Source organism: Clarias gariepinus, chromosome 2 (assembly GCF_024256425.1).
Source record: "Clarias gariepinus isolate MV-2021 ecotype Netherlands chromosome 2, CGAR_prim_01v2, whole genome shotgun sequence".
Taxonomy (NCBI): Eukaryota; Metazoa; Chordata; class Actinopteri; order Siluriformes; family Clariidae; genus Clarias; species Clarias gariepinus.
In genome coordinates, this window is record NC_071101.1 from 13,829,162 (window position 1) to 13,835,659 (window position 6,498).

The following is a 6,498-nucleotide window of genomic DNA, read 5'->3' on the forward strand; positions in this document are numbered from 1 at the left end:
CCTCCATGGTCCGTAGATAGACTTCAGAGTTTCCTGGATAGATGGATAGTACTGATATGGTATGTACGGATATTAAGTTAGGCCTTATAATGGCATATACAGTAGGTTATACACTTATTTTATTTATTTATTTATTTATTTATTTATTTTCGCTCCAGTTAAAGGGGAGAATTAAATTCAACTAAAACCACAAGGTCCCCCCTACAAATTTAATTTTATTTGTATCACATTTTAACAATGCTAATTGTCACAAACAGGTTTACAGAAATATATATTAATACAAGATCCAAATTTTCAATCCTAAATTCAGTGAGTTGGGAAAACTTCCTAAAACAACATGAGAAAAAAAACATGAAAGATAGCAGACTCAAAAGATCGGAAGCATGTTGATGAAAAGACAGTGTGAGTCTTTTGGTGATTTTCCATCTACTAAAAACATTTTGCTGCAGAGTTTGCCTATTTTTAAGTGTTACTGTGAACTGTGTGTGAACTATGAATAGGCTCCAGATGCCTCAGCAACCTTGACCAGGATAAAGTGTTTCCTGCAACTGAATTGTATATACAGTACGTGATTAAAAGTCACTGAACTGTAACGATGTTGACCAAAAGTAAAAAAAAAAAAAAAAACTAAATCCCAGAGGAAACCCTCTGTTCTTGCGTGTGGAGAATATGCAAACTCCTTACACACACAGAGACCCAAGGTGAGATTTGATTGAGGTGTGAGGTGCAAGGCAACAGTGCTAATGAGCACAGCTGTCTCACACTTACAGTGTTGCTCTAAAGTATTAAGACAACATATATCATGCATTATAGTTATGAAAAACTGGGGAAAATCTGTCTATGTAACAAAACCAGCTTCTGGAGCCATGGCCTGGGTCATATTCAGACCTAAAGCCGATAGAACATTGATGGAACATTGTTGGACAATAGTGAAGAAGCCCGGAGCAGTCAAGAAACCGTCTCCTCTACATGATCTTCAGTAAGCAATCAAAGATTGGATGAGTAACACCAGAGTACTGCAGACGCCTTTTTGACTCTATGCCGGGTTGCATCCAGCAGGTTTTAAAAAATAAAGGACTTTGTACTAAATATTGTTTGTTGTATGTTGTCTAGCTACTGTATTTCATTGCATAATAACAAATTATTCTTAATACTTTGATTGTTTTTATTCAAAAAATGTCATAAAAACATTGAATTTCACTTTTGTCTAACTAATTTTGGCCATTATGTTATATAATATAGTATAAGATAATTACATACTGTACAGTGTGTGTTAAATGTTTATCTGTGTGTTAGTGACTTGTGTGTCTCTAGTTGGTTTAGATGAGCTGAGTGCAGCCAAACTGCTGTTCAATTTAAAAGGTTTAGAAAGATCTTCAAGAGTTTGTACAATTTTTGCTCAGTACAGAATGTTTACATATAGTATAAGGCATAAGAGTGAGTAAGAGAGAGATGCGAGTGTTCAACACTGCACTTTACATCAAGCCTATATATATATATATATATAAAAAATATTTCTGTCAAAAGACCTTTAAAAGTTCACTGTGGCATCCTTAAGGTCTAATTTTTAATTATCTTCCCATTGGGACATCAAAATTAAAAAGGGGCTTAAAAGCAGGAAACGTAATTGCATTATATTGAAAGATTAAAGGAAGAAATTACAAGATCAATGATCAATCATATTTTTTTTTCTTTTCTTATAAGCTTATACTTAATTGTTATTATTGATTTCACAGCTCAAAATGAAATTATAAATCAATTACTATCCACAGTGGTTATTTCTCCCATTTTCTCTGGTGCATATTTAATATCAGTAACCCTTCGGGAAAATCAATCTCTCAGCATTTATGTCTAATTGCTGCACTTCCATCCTCCATGGTTGGAAAGTTTCTATAAAAAACATTTAAATGATTTGCATTTAAGTTGGATTCTTGAAAAAACTATGTATAGGACATAATTTATTTTAGAGTCCTACAGACACATTAGGAAATTATGATCCTTATGACGCCTCTGGGTACTAGTCTCAACAGCATTAGTAAAAGGCTTTTTTTTTATCTATAGGATCTCTGTGAATACCATATCTCGTATAATAGCTCGCATGAATTTTTTATACGAATTCATACTCAGCTTGATTAATAAGTTCCAATGGTTTTACCATGTAGTTTAATCATAACTTGTAATGTATATTTTAAAAAGGTTTAAAATTATATTTTTAAAAATAACATCTTCATGAGCTTGATGTTTAATGCAATTGCTCTTCAAGCGGGCAGAACCTTTTAACAGTGTGAAACACCACTGTAGACATTGGACTGCAGGTCACAGTAGAGATAAGTGTGCACAACTGCACAGATGTCAAGGGGAAAATAACGTTAAAAAATACAGTATTGTGCAAGTCTTGAGCCCTTTCTCATTTCTTCATATTTCGCTTCTAAGAGCCAGACTTTCTTTTATTTTTTATGTAGTTTGGAGGAATAGTTCTCCAGGCTTCCTAGAGGATTTTTTGGCTTTCATGTTCAGTCCAGTCTCTGTATCTGAGGAGTTTCAGAGAAATGTTTAAACACAATGAGCATCTAACATAAGGCATGAACCAGTGAAAATCAAGATGATCAGTATGCTGGTGATGGATACTGTATGGTTAGAACAGACAAGAGGGGAAATAAGATTGCTGCTGAGAAATAATAGAAAAATTATGGACAATAATGAATAATGCAGAAGCAGTCAAAATACCATATTTTGTAATCTGATCTTCAAAAAGCAATTAGGCAATAATGGATAAGCAGCATATCCTTCAAGTCCTGTAAATTATGAGATTGGGCTTTCATGGAGCAGATATTTTTTGTCCAATTAGCAGTAAAAGTGATTGCACCATTATGAAAAATTAATGGGGGAAAGAACATGATCAATTATCAATTCTAATGTATACAGTATATATATATATATATATATATATATATATATATATATATATATATATATATATATATATATATATATATATATATATATATACAGTGTATATACAGTTCATATTTAAATGTTATTATTGATTTTACAGCTCAAAATGAAATATAAATCAATTACTATCCACAGTGGGTATTTCTCCTATTTTCTTTGGTGCATATTTCATGTCAATAACCTATCTCTCAGCATTTATGTCTAATCGCTGCATTCCATGGTTGAAAGCTTTTTTATATTTAAAAAAAAAACATTAAAATGATTGGCATTTAAGTTGGATTCTTGAAAAAACAATGCATAAGACATACATGTCCCTACAGACATATTGGAAAATCATGATCATGGTAAGTGTCTTTGCAAGCACTTTAAATGAATGAAGATATACTTAATAGTAATGTCTGTTTAGAAATACTAGCAAACTGATAATTTAAAAAGACAAGCTGAAAACAATTTAAAACCCCACTGCTGTTTAAGATCATTGGAATTTGTAATAAGAATAAAAAAAATCACATAAAAAATGCTGGTAGATGCCAAAAAGGATATATGACAAAATAATCCATTATATGTTAATTAATATTGAAAGCTAAAGGAGGATACTGTACGGTACGAAGATGCAAAGACTGTGTGTCAGCAAAAGATGAAAAAAATAACGAAAAAAAAAAAAATTTTAGCTCACTGTAATCAAACTATTGTTCCCTTCACACCTTTCCCTTCATAATGTTTTGACCCAGAGGTCACTGACCATCTAAATAACAGATAGTACAACTGATGATTTGAAAAAAAATCATCAAGCTTATATGGAAAACCATGACAGGGAGGATATGAACAGCTGTGGCAGTGAGAAATTAGAACACTGTGAAAACGGGAAATAATGAGACAGAGCAAAATAGCAGTCCTAGTAATAACACTGAAAGAGATTAGATTTGTTTTCATCAAGATGACGGTGTGGACAGACCACTGTTACTCAGATCATATATGGTTATAGTGTGGTTAGGTTAGCATCACCTCATCCCCCATCCACAAATTTGTGATTTAACTGTGGTAAACATTGCCTGTTACAGTATACCAAAAAGGGAGTATGTTTTGGAAGGAAGTAACTGCATATTTCTGATATTACTGTGTGTTGAGATCGGAATTATAGAGGATTTTAACTTTTTTTAAATGGGGGCCAGATAGCATGCATTATAGTTCTGAAAAACTATATACTGTATACTGGCCTGTATCACTACACTTTGACACACAATTAAAAAAATGTGAGAAATAAGAACACTGTGAAACGCGCACAATCAAAGTGGTCACAATATTATAGTAAACACTACACATGTGCACAGATGTTGACTATACGAGTGACGCACGTGCACTGAGACAGAGCATGGGAGACGATGGGAGATGAGACCTCACTTGTTTGTCAATAAAAATGTGATGGGAGACGAGACCTCACTTGTTTGTCAAGTTAAAATGTATTTAAAAAACGAGATATATTTTATATGCGTTATATTAGTCATATTTTCCTTTCTTCCTCTTTTGTCAACGCTATCAAGAAAACTCTTTGTGCAGTGTTTTAGTGTTGAGAGTTAAACTCCATGCCTCCAAATAGTAACCTAAAGCATTTATCAGTTCTCACACCCAGTGTTCCTGTTCTCAGCTGCTGAGCTACTGGGGTGAGGTGAGAATACACCCTGAATAGGAAGCAAGTCCTGTATAAGGCACAGCCACAAATCAGGCATGTTTTTGGCAGCTAGGAAGAAAGTGGAGAAGAAACTCACACAGACACAATGAGAACATTTGAAACTCTACACAGACAATAAGCCCAGCTGAGGAAGAAACGGGGGAACCCTAGAGATGTGATGGGGCAGCGTTATCTGTTGTGCAACAGCAGTGTTTTTATATTATATATTTTTATATATCTCTCATGCACACCCGTTTTCTTAAGGTTTTAAAAGGAAGTGTCTCCTTTTCCAGTGGATATGGGGTACGAGGCAGTGTATACTGTACCTTAGACAGAGTGCCAACCCGAACACACACAAGGACACACTCACTCACCCACTACAGGGAATTAGGAAACAAAACCAGAAACACATACTGGATGATATATGCCACTGCTTGACAAGGATTCTCACCATGTCCATGCTGCTTTTGTAAAACCCAAACTTTTAGCTAGAGCGATATTGGAAAGAACTGTCATGCTATGGTCCAGTCCCTCTTCTTCACTCCAGTACTCAATGTTGATAGCCTACTGACTGGTCCCAGTGGTTGTCTAGATTTATTTGAATTCCTTTCGGTGTCTTATAAATAAGCTTTTTTATCTTAGCACTTCTTTGCCATTACTGCATTTCACCCACCTTTCTGGTGGTCTATGGTTGTCCATGGCGGATAAGTGAATCCTCCTCCTTTGGACCTTGATGCATCTTTACCATATGATGTTTATCCCGTGCATTTTTCATAATAATACAAAGAAGAACACATTAAACAGCAGTATGACCATCCTGATCACCCTGCTCAACAAATGCATACACATAAAACTCAAAATCATACTCTTGCTACAATATTCCTGACCTCTTCATGTATATAAGAGAAATTGATTAACATTTAAATGCTGATATAATCCATAAACTCCTTCCCAAAAGCCTAAACATGACATAAAAAAGTGTTAACAAGGTGGAATGGTTAAAGAAGAGAACATTGTGTAATGGCAACAGGGTACTGACACAGGCACAGAAACGGTATTTGCAGTGTTCACAGAGGTGACATTTTATTTTTTTAATTGGTCACGAAAGTGAGGAGGGGAGCAGGTGAGTCAGATCTATCCATTCAAAGCGAGAAAGTGTCGCCGTGTTCCAACGCCAGGCAGTAGCAGGGCGAAGAGCAAACCTGTGGGAGAGATGGTCCGGCAGCGGCAAATAATCCTCCAGTAAGTTTTTGCTCGGGGCTCAACGGGACCCTTGGAGTCTGCAGGGTGAGAGAGAGAAACAAAACAAAAAAAATAGTATTAGAAAACGTGTCTCTGTTCTCATGCCCTTTACGCACCGAACTGGAGTTCTGCTCTCATTTTATAGCGCCGGAATACTCCAGGACCGTGAATGAAAATGGGAAGCCGGCTACGAATGGTTAAGGTGCCCTGCCTCTTTTCCGCTGACATTAGTTCCGAAGTGCCAGTAGGTGTGTAGAGTTGTACGGTTCTCCGTCACAATACACCACATGGCTGTGGGTATGTGTGGATTGCCTGTACCTTTTTTGCCTGTGGTTTCCAATCCGATTCCGATTTCCCTTTCGATGCTGTATCCCAGATACTGTGCCTCCGTCAGCCCGAGATGACATTTTTTTGGGTTAGCGGTTAATCCGGCCTGCCTGAGCTCCGCCAGCACCTGCCGGAGGTGGAACACGTGGTCATCCCAGCGGCACCAGTGGATGTCATCTAGGTACGCGGCGGCGTATGCCCTATGCCCCCTCAGCACGATGTCCATTTGTCGTTGGAAGGTGGCCAGGGCTCCGTGTAGACCGAAGGGAAAACCTGATACTGTCAATGGCCTCTGTTGTTGCTGG